General features: G+C 38.2%; 1 pseudogene; it reads left to right on the top strand.

Annotated features, from left to right (window-relative positions):
* Positions 1-23,206, top strand: part of LOC107773980 (protein VACUOLELESS1-like) — a 78,591-nt pseudogene that overhangs the window by 7,161 nt on the left and 48,224 nt on the right.

The raw sequence follows: 23,206 nt of genomic DNA, 5'->3' as shown, positions 1-23,206 counted from the left end.
TCGATAAATCATATTTTGCCAAATGAAATCTATAACTTCTTTTTCTCGCACCTGTTTGAATGCTCCTGCTTCCACCCATTTAGTAAAATAGTCAGTAAGTACAAGCAAGAATTTTACCTGTCCTTTTGCTTGTGGTAGTGGACCCACGATATCCATCCCCCATTTCATAAATGGTCATGGTGCAATGACCGGATGTAATAACTCTGCAGGTATATGCATATTATTACCGTATATTTGGCATTTATCACATTTAGCCACGAAACTTTCCGCTTCTTCTTCCATTTTAGGCCAATAATAATCTGCCCTAATCATGGTTCTTACCAATGATCTTCCTCCGGCGTGATTCCCACAATGCCCCTCGTGTATTTCTCTCATTACATATTCCATCTGAGTAGGCCCAAGGCACCTTGCTAAGGGACCACCGAACATTTTTCGATAAAGATTTCCTTGCTTTAAACAATATCAAGCAACCTTTTTTCGAAGCGCGTGAGCTTTTTTCTTGTCTTCAGGGATGGTTCCTACGACAAAAAGCAACAATCTCGTTCCTCCAATCACAGGTAAAGTTATTAAAATTTATCTCATTTTTGTCTGGATCGAGTATTGAATGAAACAAATGAATTACGGAAGCATTTTCATTGCTTGCCACGTCTGCTGCAGATGCGAGATTGGCTAGGGTGTCCACCTCGACATTTTCATCTCTTGGTATTTGCATAACTTTCCAGGTTTGGAATTCCCTGATTAGATCACGTACCTTCTCTAAGTACTGCTGCATCCATACTTCTTTGGCCGTAAAAGTCCCCAGCATTTGATTAACTACGAGCTGAGAATCGCTTTTGATCACAATCTGATTAATGCCGAGTTCTCGTGCTAGTTCTATACCTGCAATCATAGCTTCATACTCTGCCTCATTGTTAGTTATATAATGACATTTAATGGCTTGTCGAATGGTTTCACCCGTAGGTGGTACCAAAACAATTCCCAAGCCTTCACCCTTTACATAAGATGAACCATCAGTAAATAAGGTCCAAATTCTCGGATTAGATCCGTTGAACACTTGTAATTCTTTTTCTGCTTCCAATTGCATTCCTTGGCTAAAATCAGCGACAAAATCTGCTAACACTTGAGATTTTATCGCGGTTCTAGGATGGTATGTGATGTCATATTCACTTAATTCTATAGCCCATTTGGATAACCTACCTGACAACTCATGCTTGTATAATATATTGGGTAATGGATAAGCAGTTACTACAGCAATAGGGTGACATTGAAAATAAGGCCTTAATTTTCTAGATTCCATGATTAGTGCAAGTGCAAGCTTTTCCAATTGAGGATACCGCGTCTCCGCATCTAATAAAGATTTGCTGACATAATAAATCGAAGATTATTTACCTTGATCTTCACGAACTAACACAACACTTAGCGCTACTTCGGAGACAACAAGGTAGATGAGCAATCTTTCTCCAACTTTGGGTTTTGCAATCAACGACGGATTTGATAAGTATGTCTTCAAATTTTTGAGCGCCTGTTGACATTCCTCAGTCCATTCGAATTGATATTTCTTTTTAAGAGTTGAAAAGAATTTAAAGAACTTTTCTAATGATTTGGAAATGAATCTCCCCAAGGCTGCAATTCTTCCTGTCAACCTCTACACTTTCTTTTTTACTTGTAAGCATGTCAGGGATCTCTTCAATGGCCTTAATCTGTGCGGGATTCACTTCAATATCACGGTTAGAAATAAGAAAACCCAAAAACTTACCTGATGCAATACCAAATGCACATTTCTCAGGATTTAATTTCATATTAAATTTTTGCAAGATCTTAAACGTATCAGACAAGTGTGATATATGATCCCCTGAATGTTGAGTTTTAACGAGCATATTGTCTATATAGACCTCCATAGTTTTTCCCAAATATTGTTGAAATATTTTGGTCACTAGTCTTTGATATGTTGCACCCGCATTTTTGAGAACAAAAGGCATTACTTTATCACAGTAAGTCCCCCTGTTTGTTATAAATGAAATTTTTTCTTCATATCCTGCAGTAGCATCAATTAGTTGATCTATACGTGGTAATAGAAAAGAATCTTTAGGATAAGCTTTGTTAAGGTCTGTGTAATCTACATAAACTGGCCATTTAACATTATTTTTCGGTACCACAACAGTATTGGCTAACCAATTAGGATACTTTACCTTGCGGATAGACCCAATTTTTTGTAATTTTTGGACCTCATCTTGAATCACCTGATTTTTGAAAGTTCCTTGCTTTCTCTTCTTTTGTTTGACAGGCGGATATGATAGGTCTTCATTTAATTTGTGAGTCATTACCTCTGGTGGTATCCCTGTCATATCAAAATGGGACCAAGCAAAGCAATCCATGTTAGTTTTCAAAAATTCAATCAACTTACCTTTCGTGTCCTAGCTTAAATTGGCCCCTACATAGACTTTCATTTCAGGCCATTGTATGGATAATACTATAGCCTCCAGTTCTTTAGCTGTTGTTTTGATATTTTCGTTTTCCTTTGGTTCTTGAATGACATCAGGCCTTGAGTCCACATATGTTCGCCCTTGTTCAGTTGAGGTTTGCGTTGTTGTACCCTCAACTGGATTCTGTAACTGCTATTTTTCTTCATTTCTCGTACTTGAATCTGCTACAAAGTTGATGCTCTTGGATGTCTGTTGATCCCCACGAATTTGACATATTCCCCATGGTGATGGAAATTTAATTACTTGGTGTAAGGTCGACGGAACGACATCCATCTCGTGGATCCATGGTCTCTCGAGAATCATATTGTAAGCCATCTCCATATCTACCACCTGAAACTTTGTATCTTTGACAACTCCTTCTGCGAATGTAGTAAGTATTACCTCCCATTTCATCAAGACGCTGGAATTGTCAAATCCAGACATAGTATGCGCCTTTGGTATTAATTTATCTTCAGCTTGCATCTTGCATAGTCTCTTTGCAGAATAATGTTCATGGAACTACCTGGATCAATCAAAACTCATTTCATATTAGTATCATGTACAAGTAGAAATATTTCCAGTGCATCGTTATGTGGAGATAATATGCTATCCACATCTGCATCATCAAACATAATACTTTCTTCCTCTAAGACATGTTGCACCCGCTTCCCGTGGGTAATTGTGACTTTAGAAACTTTATTGGCTGCTATGTACGTCACACCATTGATGTTTTCACCTCCGCTTACAACATTAATGATCCTTTTGGGAGAAGGTGGTTTAGGGGCTCCTGCATATTCTTCATGTATGCTTGCTTACCTTTTCACTGAATAATTCGGTGAGATACCCTTGTTTTAATAGGTGATCAACTTCGCCTTGTAGCAACCTACAGTCTGCCGTTTTATGACTATGATCGTTGTGGAATTCGCACCAGTGATCAGGATTGCGCCTGTTTGGATTCGATCTCATTTCTTTTGGCCACCGCACCTTGTCACCCATGCTTCTTAAAACAGCTACGAGCTCGGAAGTGCTCACATTAAAATTATAACCGCCGAATCTTGCCTTCAAGTTTCTATCATCATCCCGCGACTTTTGCATGTTTCGATCATTCCCAAATCTTGATGATGAGCCCGACTCTCTATTCCTCGATCTATGATCGTACCTTGAATTGTTCTATTTTGATCATGAATATTTTCCCGCTGGGCCCATATATGGTTCGTACCTGTTTTTACCAGACCTTTTTTTGGTTTTCGCCCGTCTCGAACTTACCTTTTCCTCTTTTTGAGACCGTGAGATAATATCCTCTTTTATCCTTAGCTTTGTGCTATACCTGTTATAAACGTCATTCCACGTTGTTGATGGGCATTCACGAAGACTTTCCTTTTGTTGCCTCATGTCTTCTAAGCTTTTTTCATTCAAATTACTAGTAAAGGCTATAGCTGCCCAATTGTCAGGTACACGCGGTAACGTCATTCTTTCACGCTGGAACCTATCCACGAACTCTCTAAGCAACCCTGAGTCCCCTTGCTTGATTTTGAAAATATTTTCCATTCTTTTTTTGACTTTTTGAGCTCCCGAATGTGCTTTGATAAATGAATCTGCAAGCTCAGCAAAAGAATTTATGGAATTTTCGGGTAAAAGAGAATACCATATTAATACTCCCTTAGTGAGTATTTCACCGAATCTTTTGACCAATATTGATTCAATTTCCTGTTTGGTCAAGTCGTTGTCTTTTACGCCTATCAGTTTTTCCATCGTATTTTGAAATATAGGGCATTTTGAACTTCTTTGGAATTGGGAGGGGAGCAGCACTTGGCTTCCAAGGTTGTTGTGAATATTTATTCATATCTATCCCTTTGATTACGGGTGGTACTCCAGGTATTTGATCTAAGCTGTTACTTTGCTTCTTGAGCTATTTATGCAATGTTAGTACTAAATTTTGTAAATCAGAATTGACTAAGTTACCTAGTTCTCCTTCTCGTGACTCACTGGGGATTCCACCACTGCCTAAATTAGCAAGCCCAGAACGAGGGTTTTCCAAAGTGTTGTTATTTGGAGTAGGTGCGGGTGGTGTAACAGGTAACTGGCTGACAAAGGCCTCAAGAGCTTTATTGACCTGTTGAGTGATTAGCTTTCGCAAAGCTTCATTGATAGCTTCATCATTTTTAAATTGAGCGTTTCTATTTGCATTAGATCCATCAGGAGTGCCTTCTCGAGACCGTCGAGGGGAGCTTTGTGGAGAAAGGATTTGGGTGTGATCATCCTGTGGATTCTCCTGGAGTTGTTGGTTTCCTTGGGTGTTGTCATTGATGTTCGACATAGTTGATGCAACAAAAAAGGTTAGGCTAAGAAAGAGTAGATTATCAGATTCCCGGTAACGAAACCAATTTGTTTAATCAAAAAGTGAAATTTTGGTCAAAGCTTTAATTTAGAAGAACACAGGTTACTGATAATCAAAACTGAATAAAGGAAAGTGATTTTTGCTAACAATAAGATAGACAGAAAAAAACAAAGTAAACCAGTATATTCAGATGATCTTTCGTGTCCTTACAAATGATCCATTCTCTCCTTTTTATAGCTATCTCAAAGATATACGTTTTGCCTTTGTCATAATAAGGCCATTATAGATAATTAAAGGCATTAAATGCTACGTTACATAATCATTGTAATTTAATATAGATTCTCTAACATTTTTAGTATTTAATGCTTATTAAATACTGTATTTATACTCTCTTGTGCTGTAAGATTCATTCTCCTTGATTTTTGGGTATAAATAGGTACGAGCGTTGAGTCTTTTGAATATCTGCTCATGCCTCTACTTGTATCTCTGCTCGTATCTGTTGCAACTCGTGCCTCTTTATCATCATTCTTTGACCAGCCTTCGTGTCATGACACGTCATCTTTCAATCACTTCAATATGTTAACTAAATTTTTTCCAATACACATTAACCTAATACCAAACATATTCTAGGTTCATGTGACATGAATCTAAATGATTCAAAACTCATGTTACATGTCAGCTAACCTTTGATACAGATATTGAAGTAGATACGCTATAATGAGGAAAAATAAGTTTGGCCTTGCACTTAAATAAGCTCACATTTAGATTTCTTGAGTAATTGCAACAACTATGATGTTAAAGTATTTTCTTTATCTTTGCTGAAATCCAATAATAAAGGTCTGTCATTTTTTCTAAGACCTGGTGTTCACTAGTATTGAGAATTGATGGGTTCTTGCTTCTCCATCTCTGCTCTTCATTAAAGTGCAAGGATGTTGCATGAAAGCTATTTTTTTGTTAATTAATTTTTGTTGCCTACACTCTGTACTAAAACCTTGTAAATTCAACCAGCAGTGTTTGCAGCAATCCAAAGGCAGTGGTATGTAATGATCATTCAGATATGTGAATTATTAAAGACAACATTTCAGTTTTCTTTTAAATTTTTTGGTAAGTGACTAGATGTCAAATGACTCAAATCCTTTAGTCTACATTGCATTTTATATATTATTTTTAGTGTAGTAGAAAGGAAGAGGTCTGACTAGGGACGATGGAATGAGGGGTATCTACCTTTCATGGGATCATCTTAGGTATTCTAGACTAGGAGATCATCCATCTACTGGTGGATGAAGATAGATCTATTCATCACAAAATGGGTTGAGAACTTATGGTACACACTTGTTGTGCTTGTGTCACTGATCTTCAGAACAACTTCTTTTTTTCTCTCAGCATTTTTCCCTAAAAAAAGGGATACACTGTGTAAACATCAGTTTCAGTTATTTTACCTTTTATGTAAAGGTTCATATGATGTAAGCCAGTAAACTGGAATTTAAACCTTGAATTTCTCATCATTCCAATGTTTTTCCTCAGTTCGATGAATGCTTTAGCTAGTGAACTATTTTTCTGTTGGAGTTGAAGGCTGAGAGAAAGAGAAACTTGAACTTAAGAGGAATGTTACATAACCTTTGGCTTGTCTTCTTTCTCTTGAATCAGCTTCTAAGGCTCTTCCTTTTAGTCTTTTCTTCTATGGGACACTATTGTTTCTGTTGAAGTTTGGCAAATTCTTTGTCCCACATCGGTAAGCTCTTGAGTTTGGGGGGATTTTCCCCCTATAAAAGAAGGCCTAATGTGTAGGATTTAAAGACACCTCTCATTTGCCTTCTCATCTGTTTAAGGCATTTGTATCTTCTCTCTTTAGTATTATTTCACTTGTATTTTTGGAGTGGAATAAAATATTGGTTGTGTCCGAGGAGTAGGCAAAATTAGCCGAACCTCGTAAATTCTGGTGTTCCCTTTATTGTTGCTTTATTGTCTTATTTATTATTTGGTGGCTGTCATAATTTTTGGTATAGTAGTTGTGACTTATAAACACTATATACATTTGGCTTCCGCAACAATTGGTATCAGTGCCAAGGTACTGTCTAAGTATGCTCTGTGGTTGCAGCATAGTCTGATCTTCCATATCAGAAAAGATTTATCTTGGTAACTGAGTCAAGGTATTGTCTAAGTATGCTCTGTGGTTGCAGCTTAGTCTGATCTTCTACATCAGAAAGGAAATAATCTTGATTTGTGTCGTCAGCTATTAAATAATATTTGTGTCAAATATGGGAGACAATAAACAAGAAGAATCTACATCAAGTGTCAACAATACGTCATCATTGGCATCTTCGCTTATGACAAGAATTGTATCAAATGCAAAATTTGCGGTAGAAATTTTTGACGGGTCCGAGCATTTTGGGATGTGGCAAGACGAGGTTCTAGATGTCCTTTTTCAACAAGGGCTAGATCTGGCCATTGAAGAAAAGAGACCAGATGTTATTGGAGAAGAAGATTGGAAAATTATCAACCGTGTTGCTTGCGGTACCATTCGATCCTACCTTGCTAGAGAGCAGAAATATCCATACACAAAGGAAACTTCTGCAAGTAAATTATGGAAAGCACTAGAGGATAAATTTTTGAAAAAAAACAGTCAAAATAAATTGTACATGAAGAAGAGACTGTTTTACTTCACCTATGTTCCTGGTACCACGATGAATGAACATATCACCAGTTTCAATAAGTTGGTCACAGAATTGCAAAATATGGATACAACTTATGATGATGGTGACTTGGCCTTGATGTTGTTGGCGTCACTTCCTGATGAGTACGAGCACCTTGAAACTACTCTACTCCATGGAAATGATGAAGTTTCTCTCAGAGAAGTTTGTTCGGCTTTGTACAGCTGTGAACAAAGAAAGCGAGAAAAACAGAAGGGCGGAGAAGGAGAAGCACTATTTGTGAGGGGTCGTCCTCAAAATCAAACGAGGACAAAGAAGGGAAGATCCAGACCCAGCAAAGATGAATGTGCCTTTTGTCGAGAAAAAGGGCACTGGAAGAAAGACTATCCGAAGTTGAAGAATAAGGCCAAACATAAAACTGGAAAGGCCATTATGGATTCAAATGTAGCTGATTGTGATGATTCAGACTTCTCATTAGTTACAACAGAGTCATCAACATCATCAGACATATGGTTGATGGACTCGGCTTGTAGCTATCATATGTGTCCCAACAGGGACTGGTTTGTGGAATTTCAAGAAGGAGAATATGGAGTCATCCACACAGCGGATAACAGCCCTCTTACCTCATATGGCATTGGTTCAATACGATTAAGGAACCATGATGGAATGATCAGAACATTAACAGATGTTCGATTTGTACCGGATTTGAAGAAGAATCTCATCTCTGTAGGAGCCCTAGAATCAAAAGGGTTCAAAATCATTGCAGAAAATGGAGTGATGAGAGTATGCTCCGGTGCACTAGTGGTAATGAAGGCTAATCGGAAGAATAATAATATGTACCGCTATCGTGGCAGTACAGTTATTGGGACAGCGACAGTGACATCCAGTGACGACAAAGAGGCAGAAACAACCAAGCTATGGCACATGCGCTTGGGACATGCTGGAGGAAAATCCTTGAAAACTCTATCAGATCAAGGATTGTTAAAAGGAGTAAAGGCTTGCAATTTGGAGTTTTGTGAGCATTGTGTCAAAGGGAAATAGACAAGGGTTAAATTTGGTACAACGATCCATAATACTAAAGGCATTTTGGATTATGTACACTCTGATGTTTGGGGTCCTTCCAAAACACCTTCATTGGGTGGGAAGCACTATTTTGTAACCTTTGTTGATGATTTTTTCCGAATAGTGTGGGTGTATACAATGAAAAGCAAAGATAAAGTGCTGGGAATTTTTCTCAAATGGAAGACGATGGTGGAGAATCAAACAGGCAGGAGGATCAAGTGTATTCGCACAGACAATATAAGTGAATACAAAAATGATCATTTCAATAAGGTCTGTGAAAATGATGGCATCGTCCGACACTTCACTGTTAGACATACACCACAACAGAATGGAGTGGCAGAACTTATGAACCGGACCTTGCTGGAGAAGGTACGGTGTATGTTGTCCAATGCTGGCTTGGGCAAAGAATTTTGGGTTGAGGCAGTTACATATGCATGCCACCTCATCAATCGCTTACCATCTGCTGTTGTTGATGGCAAGACACCATTTGAAAAATTGTATGGAAAGTCTGTTGTAGATTATGACTCTTTGCACATGTTTGACTCAACTACATATTATCATGTGACAGGGTCAAAATTGGATCCAAGGGCAAAGAAGGCTATTTTTATGGGAATTAGTTCTGGAGTCAAAGGATATCGCTTATGGTGTCCTATGACAAAGAAAGTAATATTCAGCAGGGATGTTACCTTTGATGAATCTGCTATGGTAAATAAAGTAACAGAAGATACCAAACAAAATGAAGGTGCTTCTAAGCAGGTGGAGTTTGAGGAAAAATTTATTTTTCCTACACAAGAAGCAGAGGAGGAAACGAATGAAGATTACCCTCTGGAAGGAGAGCCAGTAGAGGAGATTCCAACTCAGGAACCTCAACAACAACTTGAATCAATAGCAACTAGCTGGCCAAAAAAAACAATAACAAAACCTGTTCATATCATAGAGACGGTTGCTTGTGCAACCTCAATTGTAGCTGATGATGTTCCTACCACTTATAAAGACGCAGTCCAAAGTTCAGAATAAGATAAGTGGAGGATTGCCATGAATGATGAAATACAGTCCCTTCATCAGAATCATACATGGAGATTGGCCAATCTCCCGAAGGGAAAGAAAGCAATTGGGTGCAAATGGGTATTTGCAAAGAAGGAAGGATTTCCTAACCAAGTAGATGTTCGCTACAAAGCAAGATTAGTGGCCAAAGGATATGCTCAAAAGGAGGGAATTGATTACAATGAAGTGTTTTCTCCAGTTGTAAAACATTCCTCCATTAGAATTATGTTTGCTTTGGTAGCACAATTGGATTTGGAACTAGTTCAGATGGATGTAAAAACTGCGTTTTTACATGGAAACTTGGAGGAGGAAATCTACATGACTCAGCCAGAAGGATTCAAAGTTGCTGGAAAAGAAAATATGGTGTGCAAACTTGAAAAATTGTTGTACGGATTGAAACAATCTTCTAGACAATGGTACAAGCGATTTGACGAGTTTATGTTGCGGCAAGGGTACAAGAGAAGCAAATACAATCATTGTGTGTATTTGCACAAGCTTAAAGATGGTTCCTTTGTATATCTTCTCCTATATGTTGTTATATGTTGATAGCTTCCAAGAATTCGGAAGAAATTGATAAGTTGAAGATTCAACTGAAGAAGGAGTTCGAGATGAAGGATTTGGGTGAGGCAAAGAAAATTCTTGGCATGGAGATAATTAGAGATAGACGTTCAAAGAAACTCTGTTTATCTCAAAAGGAATATTTGAAGAGAGTACTTCAACGTTTTGGCATAGATGACAAGACTAAGCCAATTAGTACTCCACTTTGCTTCCCATTTTAAGCTAAGTACTACTATGTCGCCAATGGATGAAGCTGAACGAGAGTATATGTCAAAGGTACCATACGCAAATGCTGTTGGTAGCTTGATGTATGCAATGGTTTGCACAAGGCCTGACATTTCACAAGCTGTTGGAGTTATTAGCAGATATATGTACAATCCAGGGAAGGAGCATTGGCAAGCTGTGAAGTGGATTCTACGGTATATTCATAATACTGTAGATGTCGGGTTAGTTTTTGAGCAGGAAGACAATCAGTCTGTAGTTGGATATTGTGACTTAGATTTTGCGGGTGATCTGGACAAACGAAGATCAACTACTGGTTATGTGTTTCCTTTTGCAAAGGCACCAGTTAGTTGGAAGTCTACTTTGCAGTCAACAGTTGCTTTGTCTACAACAGAGGCAGAGTACATGGCTATTACAGAGGCTGTGAAGGAGGCAATTTGGCTTCAAGGATTGCTAAAGGAGCTTGGTGTTGAACAAAAAGGTATCACAATTTTTTGTGATAGTCAAAGTGCAATTCAATTAGCGAAGAACCAAGTTTATCATGCAAGGACGAAGCATATTGATGTTCGGTATCATTTCGTACGAGAAATCATAGAAGAAGGAAGAGTCACGGCGAAGAAAATTCATACTACGGAGAATCCTGCTGATATGCTGACAAAGGTGGTGACTGCGATCAAGTTTCAACATTATTTGGATTTAATCAACATTGTTGAACATTGAAGATTGAAGATTTCGACACAATCAAAAATTTGAAATTTGTTATTGCGAGAAAATTGAAGATGTGGAATTTTGCCAAGGTGGAGATTTGTTGAAGTTTGGCAAATTCTTTGTCCCACATTGGTGGGCTCTTGAGTTTGGGGGGGGGATTTCCCCCTATAAAAGAAGGCCTAATGTTTAGGATTTAAAGACACCTCTCATTTGCCTTCTCATCTGTTTAAGGCATTTGTATCTTCTCTCTTTAGTATTATTTCACTTGTATTTTTAGAGTGGAATAAAATATTGGTTGTGTCCGAGGAGTAGGCAAAATTAGTCGAACCTCGTAAATTCTGGTGTTCCCTTTATTGTTGTTTTATTGTCTTATTTATTATTTGGTGGTTGTCATAATTTTTGGTATAATAGTTGTGACTTATTCACACTATATACATTTGGCTTCCGCAACAATTGGTATCAGATGCCCTTGCTTGAGTTGGCAACCCTTGAGATGGCTAGGTAAGAGAGTCCCTTGACAACCGCAAAGAAAGACCTATGTCGGGCTTCTTAGCGGGAGTACATGAGTGTCACAATGGGGTGGAGTCAGCCACCAAGGTTGTGAAAAAGAGCCAAACCATTTGATGGGGAGACATTGTGCTGAAATAATACGAAAGAGAGAAGATACAAATGCCTTAAACAGATGAGAAGGCAAATGAGAGGTGTCTTTAAATCCTAAACATTAGGCCTTCTTTTATAGGGGGAAATCCCCCCCCCCCAAACTCAAGAGCCCACCGATGTGGGACAAAGAAGTTGCCAAACTTCAACAGTTTCTACTTTTTATCTCAGATGCCCATGCTTGAGTTTACATGCTAGAGAAGAATTGTTTTTTTTGTGAAGAAGGTAACAGATTTTAACATATTAATGAAGTAGTCTTTAGTTGTGCTGAGGGTCTATTGGAAACATCTCTCTACCTTCACAAAGGTAGGGATAAGGTCTGCGTGCATCCTAGCCTCTCCGGACCCCACTTGTGAGATTTTCATTGGGTTTGTTTGTTGTTGTTGTTCTTGTAATGAAATAGTCTTTAGTACAAAGATTGTACTGAGTAAAATAGTTACAAGACACAATAACTTAACAAAAACTAGTCTTGTGACAGCTAATAGTAGAGAAAAATTATTTTGAAGTTCAGCTTCTGGGAAAATTTTAATCACCTAATCATTCACCAGGCTGATGAGAATCTGAGGCTGATACGGTCTTCGTTGCCCGAGGCTGTTGAAGCGTGTATTGATGCAGCAGGTCATGAATTTGATGTTTCACAACAACGGACGATTTTAAGAGCCGCAAACTATGGACAAGCCTTTTGCAGGTTGGTCTATTGGCTTAGTTGTAGAGATGATATTTTTGATAATATAATTTCTATTTTACTACTGTATTGGGAAAAACTGAATTTACATTGAAGGTGACATGGCATGACACGAGGACTGGTCAAATGGTCAAAGCATGATGATCAGTTAAGAGGCACGAGTGACAACAGATACGGGGAAAGGAAAGCTAAATAGGCACAAGAGGCAATTCGAATAATACAAGTTTCGTACCTATTTGGGCCATTTAAAGCCAAGAGATCAGAAGGCATAGAAGACATGGATATGATGACAAAAAGGAGTCCAAATTCAATATTAAATACCCAATACGTTAGAGAATTGGTATTAAATAGGAATGATTGTGTAACGTCTTATTTAATGTCATTTATTGCTCATAATTGTCTCATTAAGACTAAGGTATTACTCCTTTATTTAGGATCAACTATAAAAGGAGGAGGTCAGGTCATTTGTAAAGAAAGAGGATACCATCAACATTACATTAAAATACAAACTTATCTACTGCTTATTTGTCATTCTCAAAAAGTCTATTATTTCTTTTTCATCTCCTGATTATCAGTAACTCGAATTTCTATTTGTCTTTAGCTTTGACCAAAGAATCATCTTTTTGGTTAAACAAATTGGTTCCGTTACCGGGAAACTGATAATCTTTTCTTTGAAGCTACGTTTTATTCGTCTTTTATCAACATGTCAAACAACAACAACAATAACAATGATAACACATTGGGAAACCATGAAAATCAAATCCATCAAAATCAATGTGACCAACCGAACATTGACATGGTTCCCTCCCCTCCGGATTTACCACATCAATCTCGTGAAGGCACTCCTACTCCGGAATCCCGTGCTGATCAACAAGAACAATCTGAACACTTTGAATGAGGTACAAATGAAGCTTTACAAAAGCTAATTGATGCACAGGTCGGCAAAGCTCTTCAGTCTCTAGTTAATCGATTGCCTGCTGCACCACCCACACCAACTCCTAATAATAATACATTGGAGAATCCTCGTTCTGGTCTTGTTAATTCTGGAAATGGAGGAACCACCAGTGAACGTAATTCAGATAAATCCTATTTGCAAAATTTAGTACTAACCTTGCAGAAACATATTAAGGAACAAAATGAGTGTATTGAGCAAATCCCTGGAGTTCCGCCTGTAATAAAAGGAGTAGACATGGACAAATACTCACAACAACCTTGGAAGCCAAGTGCTGCTCCCCTTCCAATTCCGAAAAAGTTCAAAAGGCCTGACATCCCGAAATATGATGGTACTATAGACCCACGTGACCACGTGACTGCATTTACAACAGGCGTGAAAGGCAACGACTTGACCAAACAAGAAATTGAATCAGTACCGGTCAAGAAATTTGGAGAAACACTCACCAAGGGTGCATTAACCTGGTATTCTCTTTTATCTGAAAATTCTATAAATTCTTTTGCTGCGCTTACAGATTCTTTTATTAAAGCACATTCGGGAGCTCAAAAGGTTGAGAAAAGAATGGAAGATATTTTCAAAATCAAACAAGGGGATTCAGAATTGCTCAGAGACTTTGTTGATAGATTCCAGCGTGAAAGAATGACTCTACCCCGTGTACCTGACAACTGGGCTGCAATAGCTTTTGGAAGTAATTTAAATGACAAAAGTTCTGAAGCCACGAGAAGACTCAAAGAAAGCCTTCGAGAATTCCCTGCAACCACGTGGAATGATGTTTACAACAGGTACAATACGAAGCTGTGAATTGAAGAAGACATCATACCTAAGTTTCATCATGAAGAAATGGGCGGTTCCAGAAGATTAGAAACCGAAAAAAGATCAGGTAAAAACAGGTACGATCCATATATGGGACCTGCAGGAAAAGACTCACAGTCAAAACAAGATAGCCAGCAATATGATCAAAAATCGAGGAACAGGGACTCTGGTTCTTCATCAAGATTCAGAAATGATCGGAACAGACAAGAGTCACGAGATGATGACAGAAGTTTAAAGGCACGGTTCGGCGGATATAACTTTAACGTCACTACCTTCGAGCTCGTGGCTGTTTTGAGAAGCATGGGAGATAAGGTACGATGGCCAAAAGAGATGCGGTCAAATCCAAATAGACGCAATCCAGATCATTGGTGTGAATTCCACAATGATCACGGGCACAAAACTTCAGAATGTAGATTCTTGCAGAGTGAAGTGGATCATCTATTGAAGCAAGGGTACCTCACTGAGTTATTTAGTGAAAAAGGTAAACAAGCCTATATGAAAAATAGGCAAGATCCACCAAAGCCTCCTTCACCCAAGAGAATAGTGAATGTGATAAGTGGGGGAGAAGATATTCACGGCATAACCTACACAGCTTCCAACAAGATTTCTAAAGTAACAATTACACATGGGAAACGGGTACGACAGGTTTTAGAAAATGAAAGTATTTCATTCGATGATGCATATACCGAAGGAGTGATAACTCCACATAATGACGCACTGGTAATATCTTTACTTGTACAAAATACTAATGTAAAACGAGTTTTGATTGATCCAGGGAGTTCCGTAAATATTATACTACTAAGGGTATTATGTGAAATGCAAGCTGAAGACAAAATGATACCCAAGGCGCATACCTTGTCAGGCTTCGACAATTCAAGTGTGGTAACAAAAGAAGAGGTAATTCTAACAACTTTTGCTGCAGGTGTTGTTAAAGAAACTAAATTTCAGGTAGTTGATATGGAAATGGCCTACAATATAATCATGGGGAGGCCTTGGATCCATGATATGGATGTTGTTCCATCAATTCTACATCAGGTTGTTAAATTTTCGTCACCGTGGGGGATTTGTCAAATTCGAGGGGATCAGCAAACAACCAGGAGTATCAACGCTGTAACAAATACGAGCGCCGTAAACAAAGAAAAATAGCAATTACAGGAAACAGTTGAAGGTGCCAGCAATCAAACCTCAGCTGAGCAAGAGAAAATAGATTTAGACTCGAGACCTGATACAATTCAAGAACCCGAGGAGAATGAAAATATCAAAACAACCATCGAAGAACTCGAGGCTGTGATATTATTTGAGCATTGGAATGAACGGAAAGTTTATGTTGGAGCTAATTTAAACTCAAACATGCGAGGTATGTTAATTGAATTTCTAAAATCTAACGTGGACTGTTTTGCTTGGTCCCATGCTGACATGACAGGAATACCACCGGATGTGATGACTCACAAGTTAAACGAAGACCCATCCTTTACACCAATAAAGCAAAAGAAAAGAAAGCAATGGGCTTTCAAAAACCAGGTGATTCAAGATGAGGTCCAAAAGCTATTAAAAATTGGGTCAATCCGCGGGGTAAAGTACCCTAATTGGTTAGCCAACACAATTGTTGTACCTAAGAAAAATGGTAAGTGGCGAGTCTGCGTAGATTATACAGATCTTAATAAAGCTTGTCCAAAAGATTCTTTTCCTTTACCACATATAGATCAATTAATTGATGCAACTGCAGGACATGAACTTTTAAGTTTTTTAGATGCATATTCAGGGTACAACCAAATTAAAATGGACCCTAGTGATGAAGAAAAAACTTCTTTCATCACAGACAGGGGGACTTACTGTTATAAAGTAATTCCATTTGGTCTCAAAAATGCTGGGGCAACCTATAAAAGGTTGGTCACCAAAATGTTCCAGGAACATTTAGGAAAGACAATAGAGGTATATATAGACGATATGCTCGTCAAAACCCAGCAGTCTCATGATCATATTTCTCATCTATCTGTAACATTTGAAATTTTGCGAAAATTTAATATGAAACTCAACCCAGAAAAATGTGCATTTGGAGTTTCATCAGGTAAGTTTTTGGGTTTTCTTGTTTCTAACCGTGGTATTGAGGTAAATCCTTCTCAGATCAAAGCAATAGAAGAAATCCCTGATATCCTTACTAATAAAAAGGAAGTTCAAAGATTAACGGGAAGAATTGCAGCTTTGGGGAGATTTATTTCCAAATCTTCAGAAAAATGTTTTAAGTTTTTCTCTGCACTCAAAAAGCAAGATTGTTTTGAATGGAATGAAGATTGTCAACAAGCCCTTAGAAATTTGAAAGCTTATTTTTCAAAACCACCGTTATTGGCAAAACCAAAGGTGGGAGAAAATCTTCTCATCTATCTGGCTGTGTCTGAAGTTGCGGTAAGTGTTGTTTTAGTCCGTGAGGACCGAGGTAAACAATCTCCTATTTATTATGTAAGTAAGTCCTTACTAGATGCTGAAACGTGATACCCACAGCTAGAAAAGTTAGCATTAGCTTTGATCATGGCATCTAGAAAATTAAGACCTTATTTTCAATGCCATCCCATTGTTGTAGTTACTGCTTTTTCGCTTCGAAATATTTTGCATAAACACGAACTGTCAGGAAGATTAGCAAAATGGGCTATAGAACTAAGTGAATACGAAATCATTTATCAACCCAGGACTGCTATAAAATCTCAAGTACTAGCTGATTTCGTGGCTGATTTTAGTCAGGGGGATGAATTTAGAAGCAGAAAAAGAATTACAAGTTTTTAATGGTGCAAACCCGGGGACTTGGGTTTTATTCACTGATGGTTCATCTAATGTAAAAGGAGCAGGTCTGGGTATAGTTCTCATACCAACTACGGGTGAAACTATTAGGCAAGCTATAAAATGTCATACTATATCTAATAATGAAGCAGAGTACGAGGCTGTAATTGCAGGTGATTCTCATCAAGAGTGATTCTCAACTCGTGGTCAATCAAATGCTAGGGACTTATACAGCCAGGGAAACTCGAATGCAAGAATATCTCGAAAAGGTACGGGAACTAATAAAGCAATTCCAAACTTAGAAGGTAATGCAGATCCCAAGAGATGAGAATGTGGAGGCAGATGCTTTAACTAATCTCGCATCCGCAGCTGACATAGCAAATGACGCAAATGCTTCAGTCATACATTTATTTCATTCCGTTCTCGAACCTGACAAGAATAAGGTAAATTTTAATCATTTAACATGGGATTGGAGAAACGAAATTATTGTTTTTTTGTAGCACAGAACCGTGCCTAATGACAAAGGGAAGGCTCACGCGCTTCGCAAAAAAGCCGCTCGATATTGTTTATATCAAGGAAATCTTTATCGAAAGATGTTTGGTGGACCACTATCAAGGTGTCTCGGACCCTGTCAAATAGAATATGTGATGAGGGAAGTGCACGAAGGACATTGTGGAAATCACGTAGGGGGAAGGTCACTGGTAAGAACATTGATTCGAGCAGGATATTATTGGCCTAAGATGGAAGAAGAGGCAAACAGTTTCGTGTCCAAATATGATAAATGTCAAAGATACGACAATAATATGCACAGACCAGCTGAGTTACTACACCCTGTTATAGCCCCATGGCCCTTTATGAAATGGGGAATAGATATCGTAGGTCCACTACCACAAGCAAAGGGACAGGTAAAGTTTCTACTTGTACTCATAGATTATTTCACTAAATGTGTAGAAGCAGGAGCATTTAAATAGGTACGAGAGAAGGAAGTTAAAAACTTCATAAGGCGAAATATAATATGCAGCTTTGGAGCACCAAAGGAGATCGTGTGTGACAATGGACCACAATTCATAGGAGCTCAAATCATAGAATTTCTTCAAAGTTGGCAGATTAAAAGGATAACATCTACGCCATACCATCCAGTGGGTAATGGACAAGCAGAATCCACAAACAAAGTCATTATCAATAACATAAAGAAGAGGTTACAGGATTCAAAAGGTAATTGGCCTGAGATATTACCTGGAGTACTATGGTCTTATCGTACAACGACAAAAATGAGCACTGGAGAAACACCATTTTCAATGGTTTATGATGCGGAAGCTTTAATTCCAGTTGAAATAGGTGAATCGAGCACACGGTACGTTCAGGCAACGGAGGAATCTAATGATAAAGAACTGCGGGTCAACCTTGATTTGCTTGAAGGAAGAAGAGAAGCTTCATTGGTAAGAATGGAAACACAAAAGCAAGTAACTGAACGATATTATAATAGGAAAGCACACCTCAGATTTTTCAAAATTGGGGACTTCGTACTTAAAAAGTGTTCCAATCTGCAAAGGATACTAATTCAGGAAAGCTATGTCCAACGTGGGAAGGACCATACAGAGTTCGTGACATTGCAGGAAAAGGAGCATAAGAGTTCGTGACATTGCGGGAAAAGGAGCATACGAGTTGGAGACAATGGACGGCAAAGTTTTACCCTCACATTGGAATGCCGTCCATTTAAAGAGATATTACTTCTGAGAAAGTACCCACGGTCAGGTATCTCCATGTTAAAATTTTCTTTTGAATTATTAAAGTTCTACTAACTATTTTAGATGCTAGGAAAAAACCCTAACTCGTGCCAAATGATGAGTCACAACCTGCAAGGCAAAATGGAGTATTGTAAAATTCCTAGCCCAGGGTTACAATTAATCTGATGGAAATACACACGAGTTAGGCAGTCTTCATCTATAATCGCACCTTCGAGTCCCGTATATTTTTCTGTTTCAGGAAAAGGACCAAATTGAAAGAAATAAACAAGTGCTCGAGGCTTCATACTTCACCGCTTCAACACTTGGGGGACTACATATTATACACAGATATGTGTAGAAAAACAGATACGAATATCAAACAAAAGTCGGTCACAAAGAGACGAGTGTTGAGAAGAAGTTACGAAGTCTTCAACATTCATTATCATGTTCAACAAACACAAGACATTTATCATAGTCTTTTTCCCATGAGAACAACAGAGTCATCTTTCAAACTCATAAAGGAAGTCACCTCTCAAACCCTTCCTAATATATAAAGATAAGGTCATGACTATATACTGAAACAGGTTATGAAGAAAACCTTGTTTATTTTATATTATTTAAAAATATGTTGCAAGAAAAACAGTTACGAGAAAGTTATAGATGTATTTTAATACATGTAATAGTCAAAAAAAACTTGTTAAAGTTCATGAATAAAAACTTGTCAAAGTTGTTTCATACAAAACATGTGTATTCCTATTTCTTTCATCGTATTATAACACCATTATGAAGTTGAGACGTTTTCTTCATTAAGTGTCGATAAAATAAAAGGGCCCTCTTTTATAAGCCTCATGTTGATAATCCATGAGAAGAATCATAAAGCATTTTCAAAGGATAAAAATGCTAAGTTATTCTATAAGTCCTAGATAAATAGGCAAGAATAGAATATACAGAAGTACCGATAAAACTTCTTAATATAAAAGACTAAGTACAAACTTAGTCAGCAAAATATTTGTTTTTTACAAATGCCCCATTACGATAACTGGGGACTTCATCAAAAGATCCCTTAAAGTTACCAAGGGATAACAAAAAAAAATAGTAAAGTTTGAAATACATTCAACTAGTCACTGAAGGGGTTGGAACATCAGAAATTGCAATCTCATTTTCAGGGGCAGTCACAGGCACGGTAACAACTTCTGAAGGAGCAGCAATAGGAGCGGTTTCAATTGGGCCTGGAATGTTAAAATCACCGAGGGAAGCAAGAGTCACGGGAACTTCAGCTTCCATGGACTGTGTCATAGAAGTTTCACCCTCAGGAGCTGGAATTGCAACTCCAATTGCCGTTGTAGCTACTTCTTCATTTAAAAGCTCTTCTGCCCCAGGAGTTCCAAGTGCAGGAGAAAGAGTATCAACTGGTTGTTGGCTTTTTTCAGTAGTGTCTAAAACTTTGGCTAATTCAGATTGCAAATCAAAGTTTTCTTGAGTAGCTTCCATCAAAGCATCACGGCGAGATTTTAGAAATGCCCAACTTACCTATATGTTGAATTTCTCCTCAAGAAGCCCATATTCCATCTCCCACATAGTAAGATCATTCTTCAATATCTGGTTTTCAGCTAAGTGGGAGTCAAGGGAAACTTCAAGGGAGGCATGAGAACTCTTCAAAGCACGTATTTCGTCAGAAGAGATCCTTAAGTCAACCTAAGCTTGAGTCAAGCTTTGCACCAATTCCCCTGCATATTCTTCTTTCTTCTCCACAAGTGCCTTAAGCTCTCTAATTTCTTCACTAGCCTTTGATAGTTGTTTTGAAAATGAGTCCTCCCAAAGCTCCTTATCTTTTTCAAGTTGGCTTGAAGAATCCTTGGCAATTGCTAGCTCAGAAGTCAAACCACGCTTTTGCTGCTCCAGGAAATTTCTACTTTCTTGCAACTCCTCTATGGTTCCCTGAGCATTCTCAAACTGCTCCTTCCAGTTTGTTGCCTCAAGCTGGGTATCCTTGGCTATTCTCCTAGCCTCAGAGATAGCCTCCGCAGACTCTCGATCCTTCTTCTCTAGAGTGGAGATTCTTCTCATTAACTCAGTACCAATAAGATTAGCCTACAAGGGAAAGACATCAAATGTGAGAATATAGAGAGATATATATAAAAAAAACTTGTAAGTTAAAAGAGAAGTACCTTCAAGGTAGAATGAACTATGTCATTTATCAGAGTCAAGCAATTGTGGCTCTTCATCTTCTTCTTTTCAATATCTCCGATTAAAGGCTCGAGCCAAACATCAGCTCAACCAGTCTTTCTCAAAATGCTATGATTGGCAAGAACTTCAAGAGTAACACTTCTCATAGCCATGCCTCTGCAGCTAGAACCCGCCTCTGTATGCTGAACAGAGGGAGGGGGAACAATGGAAGGAGGAGTAGTAGAAGAGGTAAAAACAATGGGAGTTGTGGGAGTCAAAGAAGGGATGGTAGGAGTAGATATGGGAACAAAAACAGGTAAAGAAACAAGAGTCGATAAAATAGGCAAAGAAATACTCGTGGTTGTCAAAGGAATAGAAGGAATAGAAGAAGAAAGGGGAGTTTCATCAAGAACTGGTCCAAACTCTTCACTCTCAAAACCACTAACAAAGAGACATCGAATTGATTCATTAGAGCCTCTTGGAGTGGTATCCTCATCAGAAAGGATTTGAACAGGCTCGAAGATAGAGGCTCGAGCAGGAGTATCTTCAACTTCGTCTCCATCAATGACGTGTCTCCTGGTTCTTGGCCTAGCTATCAAAGAGGTATTCTCTTATTCCTCATTCTCAGAACTTTCTTCTACAACTTTTTTTTGGTAGCGTGGCCCGAGTCTTTTCCAAATCAAGTGAAGCGGTTGAAGACGCTCGAATGGCAACGACTACCTCAACTGTCATACCCCTGATACCAAATCCTGATAAAAAAAGGGATAAGGAATTGAAATAAGAAAGAATTCAATATATGACAAAGCATAAGGAAATACATATCATGGTTCTTCACTTTCCAACCATTCAAAAGAGAAATTGATTTCCAAGTTCTCGTCTCCATAGGCGCAATCTTCAAAATTAAATCTACCCAACCACGGAAGTTAGGAACGTGTTCCACATCTCTCATTGTTCCTACAAAAAGCCAAAAAGAGACGAGATTAGAAAAGAAACCAAAATTTTTAAAAACTAAGATACGGTAGGAAAAAGAAAAACTTACGTGCAAAATTCCACTTCTCAGGGAAGGGAATGTTTGTTTCACCCAACAAATCCACCGTACGTACAACAACGTTACGACAATACCACCCTTGATCCTTGTCATCTTCGGGGTTTACTAAAACCTTCTTGCTTCTTGCAGTTAAGGTAAAAACTCCATGGCGGAATAATTTGGGGTGGTATAGTTGAATAAGATGGGAAAAGGTAAAATTAACATTGGCTTTGGTAGACAAATACCTTAAGCAAGCCACAACTCTCCAAATAAGAGGCCCTACTTGAGCTAAGCAAATTTTGAAAAAGCGACAAAATTCAAGAATAACTGGGTCAATGGCAGGATTAAATCCCAAAGTAAAGGGATAAGTATAAACGAAAGAGAATCCAATTCTGAAAGAAGAAATTCTCTGGTTTGGGGCAGGAATCATCATACGAAGATTATCTCTCCAATTACAATCTTTCCTAATAGTGGGAATCACAAGTTCAGTTATTAAAGAAGGATAGGTGTCAGCTTTTTCTAAATTTTTAACTTGTTCTTGGAGAGATCTTCTATCATTCCCAAAAGATAAATCATTGGGTACGATTTCTTCAACTAAAGGCTCCTGAGTAGGTTCAGAAAGTTCTTTAACTTTAGAAGCAGGGGTCTTTGGGATAGGACTCCTAATACCAGAAGAAGAAGAAGCAGAACCAGATGAACCACTATGAGTGGATCCTAGGCTCAAGCTCTGAAGCCTACCTCCTCTGCCTCTCCTATGTCTTACGGGGGCATTGGGGAAGTGATCTAGAATTGGAACTTTTCTAGGGTTAGGGTTTGGAGATGATATTGTTGAAGAAGGATGTATTAAAGGGCAGAAAATGCAAAAGTGAATAATAAATTGCTTGTTGAAGATCTACGAAGAAGAAAACAAAAGAAATAGGGTTAAATAGGTTTATAAAGACAATCGTCAAAATTAGAAGTGTAATGATGGAAAGCCTATAATAAAGGTAACTAACACTTTGTGAATAGTGGGAATGAAGAAGCCTTGAAAAAGGGCGCAGAATTGCAGAACCAATCAAAAGGTGACACGTATGTAAAGCATTAATTAAAAAGGACAATTGAAGCGTCAGTACTGTCATAGTATTAATTACAACAAAAATTCCCTTTTTATGAAGATCCACTTCCCAGATATTTAATTGATAAATAAATGGAAAGTGGGGGGGACTATCTGTATTGGGAAAAAACTGAATTTACATTGAAGGTGACGTGGCATGACACGAGGACTGGTCAAATGGTCAAAGCATGATGATCAGTTAAGAGGCACGAGTGACAACAGATACGGGGAAAGGAAAGCTAAATAGGCACGAGAGACAATTCGAATAA

The sequence above is a fragment of the Nicotiana tabacum genome, chromosome 10 (assembly GCF_000715075.1).
Source record: "Nicotiana tabacum cultivar K326 chromosome 10, ASM71507v2, whole genome shotgun sequence".
NCBI classification, from domain to species: domain Eukaryota; kingdom Viridiplantae; phylum Streptophyta; class Magnoliopsida; order Solanales; family Solanaceae; genus Nicotiana; species Nicotiana tabacum.
The sequence above is the reverse complement of the archived record's forward strand: the minus strand, read 5'-3'. Positions and strand labels throughout refer to the sequence as shown.